This window comes from Aquarana catesbeiana, linkage group LG01 (assembly GCF_042186555.1).
Source record: "Aquarana catesbeiana isolate 2022-GZ linkage group LG01, ASM4218655v1, whole genome shotgun sequence".
Classification (NCBI taxonomy): domain Eukaryota; kingdom Metazoa; phylum Chordata; class Amphibia; order Anura; family Ranidae; genus Aquarana; species Aquarana catesbeiana.
Genome location: NC_133324.1, coordinates 353788624 through 353810673, shown reverse-complemented (window position 1 = coordinate 353810673; position 22050 = coordinate 353788624). Strand labels below are relative to the sequence as shown.

General features: G+C 43.3%; 1 protein-coding gene across 3 annotated transcripts in view; it reads right to left on the bottom strand.

Annotated features, from left to right (window-relative positions):
- The window catches only part of LOC141146071 (CDC42 small effector protein 2-A), a 165489-nt gene that overhangs the window by 62734 nt on the left and 80705 nt on the right, over positions 1-22050 (bottom strand). Inside the window, exon 1 of one of the 3 annotated variants that reach the window (XM_073632842.1) lies at positions 1117-1186. The exons of the other annotated variants lie outside the window; for them this stretch is intronic. The gene's annotated coding sequence lies outside the window, so the exon portion shown is untranslated. Of the gene's footprint in view, positions 1-1116; positions 1187-22050 lie in introns of those variants that run through there. 3 annotated transcript variants of the gene reach the window in all.

The following is a 22050-nucleotide window of genomic DNA, read 5'->3' as shown; positions in this document are numbered from 1 at the left end:
GCTTCCTTTGTGTGAAATCCCTGTTGTTCCTGCCAGTCAGTCTGCTTGTCTTATTAAAAACTGACCACACTAGGCAGGAGAGCACAGTGCGGTCAGTTGTCTAGCTGTGTTGAGAATTCAGCCTGCTCTTCTCCAATGATCAGACTTGTCCTGACATGCCCCCACCCCCACAGCCATTCACTGGAAAGATCAGTGTATTGCTGTTTCTCCTACCTGTCTGAGTTCCTTATGCAGCTGAGAACAGAGGGAATCTGATCACTTCTAAAAAAAAAAAAAAAAGGGGGGGGGGGGGAGAAGAAGGTATAAATAATGTTTTTTTATTTCTATACAAAAAATGTTTTGTCTCCTATTTCTATTTTAAACTGAATGGGTTGTTTTTTAAGGTGAGGTTTTACATATTTTAAAACGCTAGTTGCCCAGCTGTCTGCTGCTCCAGTGGCTTCAATACTTTCTGAATCACTGACCTGAAACAAGTATGCAGATCAAGAAAGTATGAAATCTTTAACTGCGCATTTGTTTTGGGTCAGCTACTCCAGGGGGAAAGAGGGCCAGCATGGCAGTCAGGTAACTAGCATTTTCAGAAGGAGAAGATAGCAAACGTTTCCTTTAAAGGATATGAACACTAACGGAGCATAAAGCTCCACACACCTCCTCTACACAACTCCTCTGAAAACTTTGAAGACTGGGAGTACATGTTCTGGGTCATTAACTAAAAGTGTTGAAGCCATTGGATCAGCTTGACAGAAAGATAGCTAGCAATTTCAAAAGGAGAGATCACTTCAAGCACCCTACCTACTTTTTTTTTTTAAAGCACTGCACCTCCTTTGCGGAGATAGATGCCCTAGCCAACGGCCAGGCCAGTTAGCATGTGACATGTGACAGAAGTGCCCTCTGTGGATCCTGGGAGATATTAGGGAAAGATCCCTACAACCTACGGGGTTCATTTAACCCTTTAGCAGTGTACAATTCCCAAAAACCTCCCATTAAAGTATTTTTTAACTGTCAGGTGTGAAAACAAATACTGTAAGTGTCCTATAGAGTAGAAGAACTACAAGATATCAATTATTAATACTAGTTGATCATGGTTAGTTATAAGCGTGTTTTCAGAAGACTCACCACATGCTGGCTTGTTGCTGGAATCCCCCAGGTCTAGTTGTTTGATAGAGAAGCTGAATGAGTGGCCTGCCTGGGGTACTACTAAAATGAACAAAGTACTGGACAACCCCCTATGATGCACACCAATCACGGACCTTATCACTACATTTCTAAATATTTAGGCATGTCGAGTTTTTTTCTGCGATTAGCTAATAAAGGAAAAAACCAGAACACTGGAAGTGAACTATAGGAGACTTGTTGCTGTCTGTAAATCCATGTGTTAATACAGGTGAGTCACACAAGGCCTGAACAGAGCTGTAGCCAAGCATTGTTAAAATGCCCATTACGCTCTACAGCAGAGAAACAACATCCAGAAAAACATTACTCAGCTTTCCAGGCACGGGTAAGGCTGGACTATCTCACACACTGACGTATATGACCAGTCTAAGAATTACCGAGCAGAAAGAAAATATTTTCCATGATTAATTGTTCTGTATGATAGAGGAATCTTTGCAAATCCAAATTTGATTAGCATCCGTCCAATATGGATTATTCTTTGAGAGCCCATCAATATCACAAGCAGCTGACATATGAAGGAAATCACATAAAGATAGAAGTTTAAATGGAAAGCTGAACTTTATTAACTCAATATATAAAGGGCAAGGTTACTCATAAATGCCGAAAATATATGGCCACTTGGAGGAACTAAATAGCTGAGCAAGGCAATTTATTTTCATTTTCTATATGAAATGTTCTAAGTAGTATGGGATATCTTTAAGCTTCATGTCTATGGCTTTAGATTAATTCTGTGTGATGTTCATACTTTTTCATCCTATGTAATGTACATGTCCCAGCCATTCTCAACAAGGGATCCTAAGGGTTCCTTAAGCAATGGCTGACTGATCTTCAATTTGATGGTGCCCTATTAGTTCCAATACCACTTGGCAGAGCCAGCTGCATAAACCCAATGGTCTTTTTTGGTCTTCTGTAAGGGTGGCATTCTAACCACCACTGGGCATTCTTTCCATTAGATCCCAATGTAAGGGGCATTTTCTCACTGACCACCAATGATTATGTATTTGGAAGGGTTCCCTAAGACCTGAAAGTTATTTCAAGGGTTTCTCTGGGGTAAACTGGTTGAGAAAGGCTTATAAAGACATACCCTATTTTGTCAAAAGTATTGGGACACCTGCCTTTACAGGTGCATGAACTTTAATGGCATCCTAGTCTTAGTCCGTAGGGTTCAATATTGAGTCCCCCCCGCCCCCTTTGCCTCTATAATAGCTTCAACACTTCTGGGAAGTGTCCACAAGGTTTAGAAGTGTGTTTATGGGAATGTTTGACCATTCTTCCAGAAGCGCATTTGTGAGGTCAGGACCTTGCTTTGTGCATGATTTGTGGTCCAAATCATTTGGTGGCGGTAGGATTAAGGTGTGGGGTTGTTTTGCAGGGGTTGGGCTTGGCCCCTTAGTTCCAGTGAAGGGAACTCTTCAGGTGTCAGCATACCAAGACATTTTGGACAATTTCGTGCTCCCATCTTTGTGGGAAAAGTTTGGGGATGGTCCCTTCCTGTTCCAAAATGACTGCACATGAATACACAAAGCAAGGTCCATAAATACATGGATGAGTGAGTTTTGGGGTGGAGGAGCTTGACTGGCCTGCACCTCAACCCGAAAGAACACCTTTGGGATGAATTAGAGCAGAGACTGTGAGCCAGGCCTTCTTGCCCACATCAGTGCCTGACCCCACAAATTGCGCTTCTGGAAGAATGGTCAAACATTCCCATAGACACACTCCTAAACCTTGTGCATAGCCTTCCCAGAAGAGTTGAAGCTGGTATAGCTGCAAAGGGAGGGCCAACTCAATATTGAATCCTATGTACTAAGACTGGGATGACATTAAAGTTCATGTGCGTGTAAAGGTGTCCCAATACTTTTGACAATATGATGTATTTTGGTAGCTACCTATATAATAAAAGGCATAAAAGCAGCTACAAGAGGGTTAAAAAAAAAAAGTACTGTTTGCAGCATTAGGCTTTTTTTCTCTTTCTGCAGTGCATCGTTGCTTTTCTCAGCAAAGCTTCATTTTCTGTCTTTGCCCTTTGTGAATCACTGTGCATCACACATCAGCCTCAGGAGAAAGCACCACATTTGGAGAAGTACAAAGCCTGTTTTCACGTTAATCCCCAAACTCATAACACCTAAATAACATAACTGAGGGCACAGGATTTACCCGTTTTATTTTCTAACGTAGACTTGATAGGAACTGCTGAACAGAATGTGTAGATTAGCTCTTGTGCATGTATAAAGTGTGGCAGGTAGCAATAAAACCTGATCAAAGTTCAGCCAACCAGTGTTTGTTACAGGCAGGGCTGTGGCTACCAAACATACAAATGACTGCTCATATGTATTTTCCAAAAGAGATGTTAATCTTTGCTATTAAGGCTTGGGTCACACCTATGCGTTCAGTAAGGCCAACATTTGCGCATGCACAGCGGCCTATTCACTTGAATGACCTGCTGTCCCTGCAGGAAACATAGGAAAAGGGTCCCTGCACTTTTTTAAAACCGCAGCTACAGGGAAAATCACATGGCCTTTTTTTGCCCATAAGATTTCCCGCAAACGCACTGTGTTTAGATGCATAGGGGGTGCCATTAAGAATGAATGCCAACCCCTCACGTCTGTTAAAGTCTGTGTGTTTTGGGTGAGGAAAACAGTAAATATCTCCTAAACGGCGCACATTTAGGAGGTATTTACAGTACGTATTAGGTAAACCTTATTCTAGGCTTACCTATAGGTACAACTTCCACAGAGAGGTTTACAAACTCTTTCATACCAATACAAAATGTAGCCAATGTAAATGGGTCGTCTGGCTGAGCTTTTGCATAGCTATAGCAACCTATACATTTGGGAACATTATAAAAGCTCTTATAAACACGGTAAATGGCATGTTTTGCTTTATAGGCCCTTAAATACCAGTGCTGACTACAGTTCCTATCGCATCTAACATAGTGTAAATCTGTATGTGCTGGGGTTATTCTAGTACATTCCCAGAGCTCATTTTATGCTGTTAATAGCCCAAACATTTCTTTTTTCTCAAGTTATTCTATGCTTTTTCTTTCATCTTATTATATATTTATTGAAATTTGAAAACATTTTAAAACTGCATTAAAAGAAGTGTCTAGTCTGAGAAGGAACTGGGAGGAAGCCGAGACAGGAAGAGGGCAGGCGAAACACCACTTACATTCTATTTCTGGTTTACAGCCTTTTACTGTTGGCAGTTTTATTTTTAATGCATGTCTATGCTGTGCTGGTTCTGTATATGTCAAAAGTAAAAAGATACGATAAGTAGAAATGTATTCTACAGGCAAAATAAAGTGATCAGCTGTAATAAAATGTTATGGTATCTATAAATCATAGTACACCTAGACACTTTTTAAACCTATTTTATTGATCGGGTCCATATAGGTGTGTTGGTATGTTACACAAATGAATACATATTAAACTCCAGGCAAAACTCAGAATCTGAGTATTTCAATTATACGTCCTGCCTTGCTTTAAGGCTGAGTTTACACTGGCATTAAGAGCAGGCGTCTGAGAAACGTTTGACAGGCGTTAAAAACGCCCCTCAAACGCCTATGCACAAGATATAATAGACAGCACATTGTGCTGTTCACACTAAACGTTAGCGTCTTGTCGCTTCAAAATTGAAGCCTCATGTCGAGCCAGGAGGTGTTTGAAGCCTTTCAACGCCTCCCATTCAAGTCTATGGTAACGCTCCACAAACGCCCTGGCAGGTGGTTTTGGTGCAGTTGCGGCGCGTTAAAATTTGTTTAATTTCTGTCACTTTCCATTGTGGAGCAGTTTTAACGCTCATCAAACGCTACGAAACTGTGCATAGGGCATTTAGGTAGCGGTTTTAACGCTTGTAAAATGCCCCATTCTAAAGCTCATTGACGCCTCTCTGACGCAGATACTAACGCCATAGAAGCGTTTGTTGAACAGCAGAAATTTAGTAAAGTGTGAACAAGCCCTAATAGATCTCATTACACAACACAACAGAACACATTCTTCATAAGCATAGTTTCACAAGGTTATTCCCCCATCATTGTAACGGTACACAAGTCTCTAAAGCAGGGGTATTGAATTAAAATTAAAGGAGGTCCGGGCAGTACAATTTTCTTCTAACAGAGGTCCAAATCTCCCGTTTGTGCTATTACTCAAAGCTTAGTATATGTGGTGATCTTTATTGTCAAATTTCAGTGTGCCCCCCTTATTATCAGGTGTCCCAAGCCAAATGACCCTTTACTGCAGGTGTGCCCATCAGAGTGCCCCTTACATCAGGAGTCCCCACCAGAGTGTCTCGTTAAATCAAGTATCCCCATCAGTGCCCCCTTACATCAGGTGTTCCCAACAGAGTGCCCCTTACACCAGATGTGTCCACCGGAGGTCTCCCTTACATTAGGTGTGCCAGTGTCCCCCAACATCAGGTCTCCCCATCAGAGTACCCTCTTACATCAGGTGTACCCATCAGAGTGCACCTTTTCATGCCAGTCAGGCACTGTCACTCGGTCTGGACAATAGCCGGTCATGTGAGGCCTGCTCTAAAAAGGATGACTATAGGAAGAAATAATCGTTGCCAATTCTCGGCTTTCTTAGTCACCTCTCCTATCTGATTGGACCATGAAGGAATAAAAGAAGCACACTGATGAAGTAAACCCTGTGCTTGCCCCTTCTGTAAGCATGTTTAGTCAAGCTGATAGGCTGAGAATATCTGTCCCTCCCTCTCCCAATATGCATGTGCAGAGGACTTTATAAGGTTGACATTTGTGAACAAATCGACGTATGTATAATTACATTTAATGACTTTTTAATTCATACATAACAAAAATAGCTGGATTTATTGCCGTATATACTCGAGTATAAGCCGATCCAAATATAAGCCGAGGCACCTAATTTTACCACAAAAAACTGGGACAACGTATTGACTCGAGTATAAGCCTAGGGTGAGAAATGCGCAGCTACTGTAGGTGGAAAAGAGGGTCAACTATGCCCATTTGCAGCCTCACTGTGCCCATTTGCATGCCTCACTGTGCCTATTTGCAGCCATAGGTCCCCCGAACTTCAAACTCTGTATTTAAGGGTTCCTAGATGCCCCCTAGCTGCAGCGAAAATTTGGGGTCTCTGGGCCCAAAGGGTCCCGAAATGACATTGCTGCAGATAGACACAGTTGACCAACTTTGGGGCCCCGTATCTCGCGGCCACTTGGTGCTAGGAACCCCAAATTTGGTGTGCAAACCCAGTGAAACTAGCACTACAACATATCCAAAGGTTCCTAGCACCAAGTGGCCCTGAGATACAGGGCCCCAAAGTCGGTTCAGAAAATGTCATTCTCTGCTGCAGAAAAGTGCTTGACTTGAGTATAAGCCGAGGGGGGCATTTTCAGCACAAAAAAAGTGCTGAAAAACTCAGCTTATATATACTCAAGTATATACGGTATTTTTAAACAAGAGGAGCTTCAGCTAGGTTCCAAAAAATTAAAAGTCAGCTGTTAAAAAAACTGTAGTTGCTGACTTATAAATAAACAGGCACTCATCTGTCCAGGGATCCAGCGCTGTCCTCACCCGCGCTGGTACTTCGGCTGTATTCGGGTACCTGGCGCCATGTTTGTGGGGAGCTTGCTGTGGCACCTTGCAGCTTCACAGCTGCCATCCCACTGCGTTGCACCCTGTGAACGGTCCCACAGCCTCCTGGGACCTGTGACGTGTCCCGAAAGGTTGTGGACAGAGAGGAGGGGGGGGGGCAAACTTTTGTTTGGATCGCCTAGGGGATCCAAACAGAAGTGGGAGATGGTACCAGACAAAAAAAAATAGGTACCCACTAGCCCCCCGATGCTGTGGCGACTAAAGGATTCAGTTGTTCGCGCTCTCCTCCCCTCGTACATTCAGAAAAGCTTGTATTTTTACAAAATGCAAGCCGTTCTTTGAATAGACAAGGTGAGATCCTGTCATTCATCCACCAAACAGTCTTACGCATTCTCAATTGTCCCACAGTAAACCATTTGATTCAAACGTATATTTGCTTTTATTTTACATTATAGGTTTGAATCTGATTGGTTGGTTTAAGGCAATGTACACTGCCAATTCTTCTATCAGCCACTGCCAGAGAAAGCACCTACTAAGGATTGCAACTCAGCACCATCTAATCATGGGGTATTCATTATATCAAACTATAAAATACCGTGTTTCCACTAAAACATTTCCTTGTGCAAGAATAATAAGAACTGGTAAGAAATGACTGTAATTAAGCACATCTGGATATAAGCAAGGGCTGTTACAAGCTAGCGGGAAGAACAGGGTAGTACACAACGCGCTGATGCCGAGTTTCCCACAGCTGCCATCACAGGTCACTTGGTAGCTGGCATGCACTCTTCGTAGCTCCCACTGCTAACCCAAACTAATGAATCAAGCACTCGGGCAGCCAGAGCACTGTGAACTGCTTAGCAATTAAAATCACATAGTGTATTTACATTGCTGCTACTACTTCTTTACCGACACAGCACTGGTGTAATTAACCAAACAAATCACAAGCATCCTGAAAATTACACAGAAGATTAATCACCTCTAAAACGTTCAACAGAAACGAATCAACTAAAAGCCAGATGCTATGGAAAAAGTTGCTGCATTCCAGTATTGATTCTATCTATATAGCTAAAATCACCGATAATATCAGGGGCCATCACCCATCTTTTGGGTAGGAATGAATAGGCTGTTAATTATTTACAGCCAGTGCCTAGAATTAGCACTACATTTTACATAGTAAGGTTTGCCCAAAAATTAAAATGTCACTAAATTCTCTTATTAAAGCCTATGTGCAACTCTATCTTCAAATATCTATGCTCACTTCTTTCTTTCTTTTTTTTTGTAGAACAAGCATGAAAAAGTTATTTATTAACCACTGAAGCCCTGTGTTGAGCTTTTGGTCTGAGAAGAAGAAGACGTATCATCTTTGTGACCTGCACTGCCAACCTAAAGCTGCCTATAGATGGTTAGTGTTTTTTCTGTACCGCAACCCCCACAAGAGCCACTGGTTACTGGTTCCCCCTATTCCTGCACAGCCAGGCAACGCACATTTCCAACTAGCATCCAGACACAAGAAATCAGTCCATGGGCTTGTTTTAGTTGTTTTATTGTGGAAAACAACTTGGATAGGGTATAGGGATTTTGGTATATCAAACTTGACTTGAAAAACACAGATGAGGACAACATCCTTCCTATGTACAGAGAAAAGTTTCTGGACTGCTCTCCTTGCTAGAAACACCCAGTCCCTTGGATCAGGAGCACTCAGCCCTCTTTTGGAAAATAACACAAAATATTGCAAAACTGCATGCCGGAGTATCTCTTCTCCTCTTGTAGAACTGATCCCAGCTCTACCACCTGCAGGTACTTCCAGTCCTCCTGGTTGCTTGTCTACCAGCCCACCAGGCTGCTCTGAAGATCTCCCATGACAAGGGATAACAGGGTTTAGCACAGTGCTGTTCTTTGAAAGCTTGCTACATGTGGCAGTCTCTCTCAATGTGAATCCATGGGTGTGCTGGTGTACTTACTCTGTCTTTCTTGCCACTCTTAGGCAACATTCCTTCTCAAACCAAACCCCGAAAGGATTCTTTCAAGCCAGCCCGAGCCTCAGTCTAGACTCGGTCCCCCCCTAGGCTCAGCACTCCATCTTCCACCTGACTCTCCTGCTAGTATGGCTCTCCCATATTTAATGGCTGACTCAGCCACCCTGCCAGGCCCCCTGCCTAGGGATTGGCCAGATTCCCTCAAGTTTGCAGATCAGGACCTCCTGGCCTCCGCCCACTAACTTCCAGAAGCTTCTCTAAGCCACTAGACCCAAGGGGAGGTACCAGAGACCTACACTGTAAAGTCATCCAGCCTGACCTGTAATAACCTGACCCACTTACAAACTCACACAACTTAGCATGAGTCATAAACTTAAATATAACTACACTAACAGCACACTAGAGGGTGCTACATTTCATTAAGCCAGTGGGTGTACAGATTCATCCATCCACACAAACAAGGTGGTGTATGGAGGAATCTCCTTCTCCAGGACGTGCTCGGACCTTCCGCTGTTCAAATACACTGATCAAGTCGATTAAACGATTGGGATAGCCCACATTGATAGAAACCCATCTGATCCCTGAGGACCGGCCAAATTTCAATCAGAGTATGACCATCTTAACACTACATATCCCATTATACAGTGTCTTGCACTCGCAACATGCTTGTGTGCCACCATAAGCTACGCATAGGTGGCACTAACAGAGAAACAGCTTGCTGATATGTATTGGAGTTTGATTCATGTGTTGGCCTTGACCGTGTTGCTATGTACTATCCTAGTGTACTACAAGAATGGGAGTCCATGTAGTGCTATAGTGCTAGCATAGCCGCACTTAGGCCCATTTTACACCGGCTTTCCGATCACGTCCACCTGTCAGTTTTTCAGGCGACCTGATCGGAGCCTCCATTCACCTCTATGGAGCAGGGGACATCAGCGGTGACATGTCCGCTGACATCCGCCGCTATCTGATCCAATCCTGTCTGTGAAATCCAGAAAGATGGTGACCCTTTTTTCCATACGTCTAGCGGATCGGATGAAAACGGACAGGCTGTCCGTTTTCATCCGATCTCCCCATACAGGAGAGTGGGACTCTGACAGGTCCGTCTCTGCACAGTGAGCGGAGACGGACCTGTCATCTGCCTGCTCAGCGGGGATCAATGGAGCGATCCCACGCTGAGCAAAGCGGAGTCCACCGGGAGGACCACCCATGTAAAAGGACCCTTACACAGTGAGTGCCATAGGGAGATTTTCTACATAAGTTATACTACATTAAGGAACACTCATTGTGAAACTCCCATATACTGTACATCTGTGCACAGGGGAAGGCAATGCAAGTTAAAGTTCTTAAAATTAGGTTCAGTTGAAGTTTAAGTTTATTGCATACAAGCAATTAATTAACTAACTAAAGAAACCTGTGCTATTGAAGTATTGGAGGCTGCTACTGCTGACCTCCATGTTTTGAAAATGCTAGTTCCGCAGTTGTTAAAGGGTAAGCACCTTTACCACAAATCTGCCTATGCAGATAAGGAGCTTCTGTAGATAAAAACAAACTGTGAAGCTCTGAATAAAGTTGAATAATTCCCTTGCTATAGGTGTGGGCCATTCATGTACCTCCTGAAGCCTGACCTCAAAATTCCCAGGATGTAGCTAAGTGAGACCTAGTTGTTGCAGCTCACCTCCCTGGAGAGAGCTCTCAAAAACGCACAGCTCAGAGCTACTGCATCAGGGAAGAGAAAGAGCACCGAGGGGGTATGATTCAGGGAAAGAGCTCACTCCTGTGATGGTGGAGGTAGGCAGTAACCACTAGGCCCAATTTAGCAACATCCTAGCAACATTTTGGGAGTATTCCAGTTAGGCTTCAGGAGGTAAGTAAATGGCCTACACCTAAATATCCGGCACTTTCCTGCTCCCGGGGAGCCCCTGTGCCAAGTACAGTTACCAACAAAAGAGAATAGCTTTACACAGCCCATTGCTTGTAAATGTCAACAATTTCTGCATCAACATTTACCCATGCATGTGCCTACAACTCATTTCACCAGGAGCACCACTTCTGAGCTCGGCATAAGCCATACATACAGTATATGTGAAGGTAAATGCAGATGCAGAAACCATCTGCGTTTACAAGCAGCTGGTTGTGTACAACTATTCAATAGTAGTGGAGGCTGCGCTGTACATGGCACCACAGGCGTAGGAAAGCACCGGGACTTTTTATGCTTCAAGACTGAGGAGTGTGTAAATGTCCATGTGCATTTCATTTTGTGGGCTGACCACACACAGCATTTTTGTGGAATGAGTATTATCAGCCCTGTCCAGTTTTCTCTCACTAAGCTACTCATGCCCTCCCATCTCCACTACATAAAGATCATACTGTAGTCCTACAATAAGAATGAAGGAGCCAATTACCCTCCCTGAGAGAACACAGGAAGTGTGCACGGGACTGTCCTGAATTTCACGATCAGCAGATACTATTTTTGCACCAATGGAACAAATATAACAAAACATTTTCAAATGGTATATTTAACGGACCAAAAGAGAGCAAGTAAGAGAAGTTCATTGACAGGATTGACCACAAAAACGTCCTCCAGATCTGTTCCGGATGCGTTTCTGCATGAGTTTTTTTTACCGCGGTTTTGTTGCCTTCCCAGATGCTTTAATAACTTCTTTTATCCTCACTGTTCTGGGGTCCGGTGCGTTTTTGATGCTTTTTACCGCATTCCAGTTCTGAGCAGGAAAAACTTTTTTCTGGAACTGAAATGCACTGGAGACACTGAAGCCTCTTTTTATTGGTGGAAACAAAGGAGTTCGATTTACAGTAAACACAAGTGACAAAGAGAAAATGCTGGCTATGGATATGCCATATTTACAAGAGCACATTGAGGCAGTGTAGAGAAGGCACAAAGTAACATTATTGGACAGACAGATTCATAATAGGAGTTAATGGTTTAAATCACTGGCATATCCATAATGTGTGCAGGGTGCCCCGATACCATATGCAGCGTGCCAGTTACTGGTACTCTCTTTACGGCATTGAAAGAAGTCTCTGTACAGCAATCAATCAGAAGCTGGCAGAGGAAGATGGGTGCAGGAATCCCAGTGCTGTAAAATGTCTAACTGGAGGCTTTATTGTTCCAGCCAGCCACTGACCACCAATGCTAGGTGGAAGAAGGGGGAAAATTAAAAGTAGATGTTTTCTAGTCATCTGTGTGTTATTGTGGAGATTTCCCTTCACTTCCTGTCCCATAGCCAAACAGATCCACATTAAGGGAATTCCTTGGGAACCCTCAGGTCACCAGAACTAGTGTACCCATTGGGGACTACCCAAAAATTGGGACTTTCTTTTACTTTGAGGCTGGGTTCACACCTCCGACGGATGCGGCTCGCAGCAGGGGTCCGGTGCATCCTTGTTCTTCGTTTTAGGGACGAATCAGGGCCAAATTTTTGCCCGAGTTCGGCCCTGAAACCAAAGACGCACAGCATTCCTGTGCAAGCTGCTCCGCATATGCCCCGGAGATATGTGAACTGGATCCATAGAGAGCCGGTCACAATCTCCTGTCATGCGAATTGGATGTGGGGAAACCCGCATAGGTGTGAACCCAGCATCAATGATAATGGTAAACAGGGCAAATAAAGAAGGTAGATCTCATTAACGGGGGCACAGACAGCAATAAAAACTGACAGGGGTTCTAAACTATCTCCACTCTGTCCAAAACTAAAAAAACAAAAAATGTTTGCCTTTAGTTAAAATATAACTAAAGGCAAAACTTTTTACGTTTTAGACGGATTAGAACACCTGTCAGTTTTTATTGCTGTCTGTGTCCCTGTTAGAGAGATTAGCCCTCTCTATTCGTCCTGTTTACCATTGAAAGTGAAAGTAAAAGAAAATCCCAAATTTTGGGGTGTCCCCAGAAAAGTAATAGAGGATAATTCTTCCAATGAGGACACTAGTTCTGGTGACCTGGGGGTCCCAATGGGATTACCTTATTTGAAGGGGTTTCCTCTCACTTCCTGTTCTGGTTAAGGGACAGGAAGTGAAGGGAATTCTGCAATATGACACAGGCGGTGGAAAAAAATCTGACAGGGGTTATAACCCTCTATCCAAAATGAAAAAAAAAAAAAAAAAATGTTTTGCCTATAGTTCTACTTTAATGTACATGTGTAGATGGCTGGAGTGTGGCGCAGCTCTCCCTTGTTGTGTGGGCTCACAGGGGCCCACTTCATTCAGAAAACACCCCTGGGTTTCATTCAGTAGCATGCTTCTGACCACTTCCTGTGTAAATGTGTATTTTATAAGCAAAAAAATATGTAGCAAGCGTAATGATAAATTTGGCACTCGTGTATCCAAAGCTGAACTAATCAAGTAACAGATGTGGAGAACACAAACGCACAACACAGACACATTTTTGCTGGCTAGGCAGCCTATTCTGTCAGCAACGTGCGCACTAAATCACCCCCATAGTATCACAATAAAAAAATTAAAAAATCACAGAATAAATTTGCTAGGATTAAGAATCAAGTTATCACAAATATCTGTATTTGATGTCACTACACTGCCTGAATACAAATCCATTAGATGTGACTTGTGCGTTCTGCAATATAAAAGAGCAGGAGTTTACCAAGCCTGCAATCTTACATTGGCAGGTTACAAAAATCTTTGGATTTTACTTCTGTTTGTCCTGGCATCAGACACTGGCATTCACTATCCACTAACGGGTGCCGCATGGATTGGAGAATTTCCACTCTGCCTTGACTAGACCTGGGACCTGACATAGCCTTTGTCAGAGTGCGTGTCTTGTATTAGATGAATGTGCCTAGTAGGAGGTGGAGCGATGCTTTGTCTCTGGAAGTGTGCCCTACTTCTCTCTCCCATGGCCTTGTTGCTGGGGATGCAGCTGTACTGTCAGTATCAGCTAGAAAGCACGATCTGATACAAGCACAATGGCATTCATTATGTGAGGGCACACTGCATGGTTTGGAAACCCATCTCTTTGCTTCACACCACTCCTACTCATCTCAGCCAAAAGAAATAAAATGATAGAAAGTAAAACTAAGATGGCTTTACTCCAGGTCATAAACATGGCCAATCATACACAGCTACAGGAATTAAAACACTACCAAATATACTAAATCTGCTCAATGACTATACAATGTAACTAGACCTAAAGCAGTAATAAACCAAAAATGTAATATATTGCAGCTGACCAATCATTAGATGTTGTGGCTGCATTTGTTTTCCTTTTTTTAAGACTTTTTCCCATCTCTAGGTGATCTGGCCAGTAACACACCTCCTGTAATAGAGTGCCCCCACTCTAGGTCAGGGGTCTCCAAATTACAGCCCTCCAGTTGTTCAGGAACTAAAATTCCCATCATGCCTAAACATGTCAGAGTTTTACAATGCCTCATGGGACATGTAGTTCCGCAACAGCTGGAGGGACATAGTTTGAAGATCCCTGGTCTAGGTGAAGGCGCACAGCGGGCACCTTTGGACAACAGCATTGTCAGTCAGTGGAGGGGAATGTTACATGCACTAGCAGATTTAACCGCTTCCGGACCGCCCACCGCACATTTACTGAAATAACGTATCTGTGCGTTGTTTCCTCTTCGTGGTTTGGCGGCCGCAATGGACCCGCCGACTGTTCACTGGAGAGACAGAACGGCGGTCTGCCTATGTAAACAAAGCAATAGCGCCTGCAAACCGCCCCAATGTGAAAGGGCCCTTAGAGATGTTTTTTTTTTTTTTTTGCATAGTTATAATGGTATGGAAATGAATCAACCCCCCCCCCTTAAAATAAATGTTACTTCATGTAATTCATGTAAAACAATCCCTTTTCAATAAAAAGTTTGTAATCAAAAACAATCACATTTTGTTGCTTTGCAGCCTGAAAGACAGACACAGTTTTTGTTTTATCAAGCTGTATTTACTCAGTCCAAAAAAACAACCATGTGAAAGACAGAACACCAACATGTCAGAAAAAAATTAAAAAGCATTCAAAAACAGTATCATTGAGTTGGAAAAAGGGTCACCCCCTTCCTAAAAATGATTAGTAAACTTAATCAGTTGTAGCTAATCACCTTCTCAATGGCACACAAAGCCATTTGACTTTACACAGACCCTCCCTGGATCAGGACGTCGCTCCAAACTGGATAAAAGAGCCAGGAGGAAACGGGTTAGAGAGGCTACCAAGGAGGCCTACAGCAACTCTGAAGCAGTTACAGGAATTTATGACAAAGAGTGGTCATTGTGTGCATGTGACAACAATATTACAAATTCTCCACAAATGTGGCTTGTATAGGAGGGTTGCAAGGAAAAAAAAGCCACTCCTCAAGAAAGACCAGTCATGCATGAGCTTCGCCAAAACGCACCTTGAAGATTCTAAGGCCACATGGAAAAAGGTTTTATGGTCAGATGAGACTAAAACTAAAGTATTTGGCCTCACCACCAAACGATATGTCTAACAGGAAATCCAATACAGCTCATAAATCCAAATAACACCACCCCTACAGTAAAGCATGGAGGTGGTGATATTCTGTTATAGGGGTGTTTCTCTGCAGCAGGGACTGGAGCACTTGTCAGGATAGAAGGAAAAACGGATGGGGCAAAATACCATCAAATTCTGGAGGTAATTCTCCTGCCCTCTTCCAGAAAGTTGCTCTACAGGTTCACACTGAGCTGCGGGAATGAAGTCAGCTTAACTCGCACGATTTTACTCCCGCATGTCAGTTCCGATTTCGTCCGTGATTTCAGAGACATCTGTGCAGGTTTCTGCACAGATGTCAATGTAAATCGCAGCCCGAAATCTCAAAAAGTAGTACAGAAACGGCTTTTTAAAAAGGACGGTGCCATTGACGGCAATTGAGGCCGATTTGACATGCGATTTGACATTTCAATTCGCATGTCAAAACGCTCCAGTTTGAACCAGGGCTAAAGGCTGTAATTAAAGCAAAAGGTCGTTCAAAAAATACTGACACAATGGGGTAGATTTACTAAAATTGGAGCGTGCATAATTTGGTGCAGCTCTGCAAAGAAAACAAACAGCCTCCAGGTTTTATTGTCCAATCTTAATTGAACAAGCTGACGTTAGAAGCTGATTGGCTACCATGCACCAGATGTTGCACTCTCTAGTTTTGGCAAATCAACCCCACTGGGTAATCCTTTTTCCAACTCAGTGATTCTGTTTTTGAATTGTATTTTTTTTCTGACATGTTGGTGTTATATCTTTCATTTGGATGTTTAAGCTGCACTGAGTAAATACAGCTGCATAAAACAAAAACAGTGTCTATCTTCATTTCAGGCTGCAAAGCAACAAAATGTGATTATTTTAAAGGGGGGGGGGGGATTCTTTTCTATACCCAATGCATATTGGTCCAAAGCAAATATACAAAAGTCATATCTGACTGATCCCTGTGTAATGCCAGGGAATGTTTTCTTTTTTGTTCAACCCAGTGGGCGGAACAAAAAAAAACTGAAGGGTCGCCGTACTAAGTGATGTTAGTGTGTCGATCTCCCCCCGCTGAGCTATTGTGTTCTGAAAGGGGGATCGCCAAAATTTAACAGCATGTCGCATTCAGCAGGCGTTACCGTTGCCAAGCATGACCCATGCAAGTCTATGGGGCGCCTGACATGCACCACAACTGCGTGCAATGCATGCAAAGGTGGCACAGCAGTGCGACATTAACAGGGTTTATTCAGACATAATGTCTCCATACTGCCTATCAAATGCGCCGTAAAGATTGATTTAAACGCATATCCAACTTCAGCGGGCACCGCACGGGCCCTTAATCATTCCTTTGTATGACCGAGTGTAGAAATAGAAGTTAAAGTGGTGTTCCGGCCAAAATTATACTTTTTAAATAAAAATACACAAGCTTAATGTATTCTAGTAAAGTTAGTCTGTAAACTAAGATCTGTTTTGTTAGTTTATAGCAGTAGTTTGTTATTTTATAAACTTACAGCAGGCCGTGGCCATCTTAAGTGTGGGCATCTGAAGCCAGACTGTATTCCTTCCTGGATCTCATCCTTGCAGATCTGGCACATGCTCAGTGCAGCACAAGCAGTGTAATAGGTTTCAGGTCAGGTTTCCATAGCAACGGCAGTGTCAGAGGAAGTTGCCACCCCTTCCCAGAAGGCATTGCAAACAGGAAATGATGCAATGGGCCGCGGCCAGGGAGGAGGAAGTGAAAAATGAATACAGCAGATATACAGTAAGTGCTGAGAAAAAAAAATATATCCAATTCGTTTACAGTGCACAGTTTAGTGAGGGATGCTGAAGAGTTGTAAAAGTGGGTGGAACTCCACTTTAATGTGCTGCAGATGGTGTTAATACTTGTATTTGTAAGTGACAAGTCATAACTGCGCCATGCTTTAGAGGATGCGGATATGAAATTAATGAGGATTTCAACACAGTTCCAACCAAATGCTCAGCCTGACAACTCCATAGCTTATTGTTCTCTAGGTAAGGCACGCTTCGGAGATGCCAGGCTTTATTTCCAGGCTGCTGCTTTCCAGCACTCCATAGTTATGTGTCACAGATGTTGTTTCTCCAGGGCTGTGAGCCTGACGTACAGAGCTCAACAAGCAATTCATTCTGACAGCTCTATCTAAAGTGTCAGGCAGGTAGCACAGAACTGATTCCCTTTATCAATTACACGAGCAATCTTTGTGATACCTATTTACATATCACCTATTGCTCACAGCTCACATACTGCTCCAGCTATGCGAGAAACCATACTGTGTACTTGTCAGAAACCTAGCCTGCATTTGTTACAGCTTATGTGACCATATGACAGGTTATACACCTTTCACTACATTCTTTCTCAACCCCTTAAAAAGGGATACTTCTCCCTGTTCAATTCTAGTTAAAATGTTAGTTTATTATTTAAAGTATATGTGAACCCTCGTCTTGTTAAAGGAGAAGTGAGAAGTACAGAAGTACAGCCAAAGCTCGTTTGGCTTTACTTCTATGGATCACAGGAATGCAGTTCGTTTTGCACTCCTGTGACCCGCTTTCAGCAGAGAGCAGGCTGCAGTCCGCTCTCTGCTGACACCACAGAGTCAGTCCAGGTTCAGCGTCATCATGATCATGGAGTGGGGATCCCACCAGATCCCTGGACCGACACCCAGCTCAGCCTCAGCAAGTTGCTGAGAGCCTGAGACGGCCGCTCCTTCCACCTCCACAGCCCAGCGCTCCAGTGAGCAAGGAGGCGACAGAGCGGAGACGTGATGGACAGTCTGCAGCTCTCTGCTCGGGGAGCTGTGAGAACTGAGTGATCGGCAGTGTTTGATCGCTCGGTTCTCAGTGTTAGAGGCGCCGGGGGACAGATGCAGCATCAAACTGATGCTGTATCCACCTAGGGAAGTATGAATAAAAAAAAAAAAAAAAAAACCCAAAAAAACATACATTTCTTAAGTGCTGCAGCACATGCTTTTTAATGGGAGCTCCATTTTGGGCAAAGCAATAGGTCTTCTGACCCCCCCCAACCCCAGCAGCAACCATTGTATTCTGCTGGATGGGAATGCTCCCCATGCCCCACCCGCTGGCAGAATACAATAGCGCAGCAGGAGGCATTCCCACATCAACACAGGAATCAAGCAATTTTATTTCTTTCCACCCGTGATGGAAGGAAAGTAAATCATATTATCTATGGCCAGCCTTAGTACATCAGGATGCCTTTCACAATGAATTGCAAATGCAATGCATTACTGCAGTGCGGAAGTCTAAATGGAGATGGATCCTAAATGTTTTGGAAAAGTCCATTCCCATTATATTTCTTTTTATTAAGAGGGCTTTACATATTTCAGACTGTAGATGTGTCCTTATTTCTATTTCCACTTTCCAGCTAAAAATAAAACTAACCAGCTCATATTGTCCTGTGCATTATGTTTCACTTATCTCTTGTGCAATACTGCTGGAAAGACATATCACTGCTTTATGGGATAAAGTACATAACTTACAGGTAGTAACATATAAATCTTCTCACTTAATGAGTGATTTATAGGTGTTCTTTACAGGGTTTACAGAAATTGCGCAACATTTATCAACAAGCATCCCGGCCAAGAGAAGAATCTCATAATAAAATACATTTCTCCATCGACCTTGTAGGAGTTGGAGTATATCTGTCACATGTTAAGGATGTTGAATATGAACTAAATGCTGCAAAGTAGGCCTCAGTAGGTGCTCTGCACATACCTATACTGCTATCTTGATATATGTTTCCCTGCTTTCACAGACTTCAAGCTCCCACCTCCTAGTTTTCAGGAACCCAGAGCTTAGACTAGAACTAAAAATTATCTTAAATATTTCAACAAAGACCTTTCCCTACACTTTCTGTAAGTATAATTGCAGGTCTCCAACAAGTTATTTGTATTGGGAAAGACAGCAGATCCACAATGGTCCAGATTTTTCCATGAGTCAACTGAATGCAGTATATTGAACAAATCCTAGGCTTCTTCAGACTTCTGTACATCAACCAGCAGCCTATAGAAGTACATGCAGCTTGGGAAATCCCTGTAAACAAAGCCGGGTCACTGCATTTCTGCCAGCTAGCCAATATCTGATCAAAACTCTGCGTTTCTAATTACAGTAAATGCCGAGGTGGGGATGTAGGTCTAGGCCAAAATGTTTAATATAACATCAAGTCCACTTTAAACATGTTCCCATTGTAAATTTCTTGTTAAAAAAAAAAACAAAACAACAAAAAAAACAAAACATGAACCCAACTTCCCATTGTATTGCAAAATGCAAAGCATGCCCTCTGACTGGTTACTGCATTGGACTGCCCCTACCTGTAGCCCCTTCTTCTCCCTGTCTGTGAAGTACTTTGCAAGGGGTTATAGGAGGTAGGCTTCAAAATGAATTCATAATAGTAGCATTTAAAATGCATTTATTGATTTTTAATTAATATATATATATATGTAGCACCCTACCCCCGCTGGGGCGGCAATTTGTGTGTTATATCCGTAAATTATATTTACCACCTAGCCCATCGCAGCCCATAGAAATAGAAATGGTCCATACCGTAGTTTTCTCTTGTTTTTATTAATACAACGTGAACTGGGATAGGAGAAGGGTTTCCTGAGATGCTCTTATACTGCTTCGTAATTTCTTTCTTTGCCTGTTTCATGCAAAGACTTAGCACAATATAGACTATAAGAAATCACTCTCAATGATTTCTTTGTGGGGAAGTCGATTTACTAGAGAATATGTGGTAAAGAGTCACTCTGAATAACTACTTTACCTGCAGAATTTCTTAGGACAGTCTGTATCTCTATTTGTAAGTGGAGCTTTATCGCTACCTTTTTGCCACTACTTCCCGTCTGCACGGTACTTCCAAGTTGAGCTAAAGAAGAGATTACTCTGAATAATTCCTCCCGCCTGACTGATTGGAATCCCGGGGCATTGTTGAACCCAAAGTCACAGTCTAAGACCACCTGTCTCACTGACTTGCGTACCAACATCCCTCAGCCTCTGGTAGTACCCTTCCCCTGGGCTTTCACTCACTTGATCGATAGTCCACGTTCCACTCACAAACAATCGACTGCCCAGATGTAGTCCACTTAGTTGCTACTTCTTCCATAAGTATTTCTCTGTACCTTCTCTCCAATCTGGCACGCTCCCTTCCCCGTAGGGGCGTTCAGTGGCACCTGTGACTGCATACGGTCTGGTATCATCAACTCTTCTGCGGGTCCCAGTCCGCCCTCCCTCCCCGAAGGGGGGGACTGCGCTTGGCTCCCCGCAGGGGCCCTCTCTCTCTCTGATCTCTCCCTCTCTGGAAAAAAAACCCCTTAGCAGCATGTGACCCCAGCTTTTATGAGAGTCCCGCCTCCTTCCAAACAAATTAATGACTGTCCGGGACTCACCTACAAGCTGTCTGTCCCTCAGATCCCAAGTCTAACCTCGCCCCCAAAAATCATTTTATTGGAAGTAAGAGAAGGCATCTCTGGGTCCAAGAACAGGTGGTCACACCCTGCACTATACTAACACTCCCAGTTCCCAAAATAAATAACCAGGCCTATTAGAATAGTACAAGCCTGACTAAATTTTACCTGAAACTGTAACCTAGAAGAAAGGTCACCTACATGAAAGTAGGTGCCCGCTACATATAATTGCACTGTTTTTTCCTTTTTTATATTGTCTATAGCTCAGCTTAAAGCAGACCTTTACCCAAAACCAAAAAGGTTCCCCTTATAATATCCCTACCCTCCACAGACTCTAACTACACAATATTACCAAAAGTATTGGGACGCCTTTACACGCACATGAACTTTAAAGGAACCCCAGCCCTATTCCGCAGGGTTCAATATGGAGTTGGCCCACCCTTTGCAGCTATAACAACTTCAACTCTTCTGGGAAGGCTGTCTACAAGGTTTAGGAGTGTGTCTATGGGAATGTTTAACCATTCTTCCAGAAGCGCATTTGTGAAGCCAGGTACTGATGTGGACAAGAAGGCCTGGCTTGCAGTCTCCGCTCTAATTCATTCCAAAGGTTTTCTTTTGGGTTGAGGTCAGGACTCTGTGCAGGCCAGTCAAGTTCTTCCAGCCCAAACTCGCTTAAGCAAGGTTAAGGTTACCTTGCTTCATGGACCTGGCTTTGTGCACTGGTGGGCAGTCATGTTGGAACAGGATGAAATTGTCCAAAAGGTCTTAGTATGCTGATGCCTTAAGAGTTGCCTTCACTGAAGCTAAAGGGCCAAGCCTGACCAATGAAAAACAAACCCACACCATAATCCCACCTCCACCAAATGATTTGGACCAGTGCACAAAGCAAGGTCCATAAAGACAGGGAAGAGCGAGTTCGGGGTAGAGGAACTTGACTGGCCTGCAGAGACCTGACCTCAACCCAATAGAACACCTTTGGGAAGAATTAGAGCAGAAACTTTGAGCCAGGCCTTCTTGTCCACCATGAGTGCCTGACCTCAAAAATGTGCTTCTGGATTCCCATAGACACACTCCTAAACCTTGTGGGCAGCCTTCCCACAAGAGTTGAAGCTTTTATAGCTGGAAAGGGTGGGCCAACTCAATATTGCACCCTACAAACTAAGACTGGGATGCCATTAAAGTTCATGCGCGTGTAATGCAGGCGCCCCAATACCTTTGGTATTATAGTGTCTATTGCAGCTTTTCTCTGGAAGTGGGGGGGGGAGCAAGTACCTTTTTTTACAGTTCCTGCTCCAATGTCCTAATTTCCCATGGAAAATTATGTTGTCTTGGCCCAAAACCATCCAACCACCCTTGCCCACAGCCACATAGGATAACTCTGCACATCCCACAAGGCCTTAGGATCGGTGTCTCTGCAACCCTCAATCTTGCGCATACGCAATAGGAAGAGGATGAGAGTAA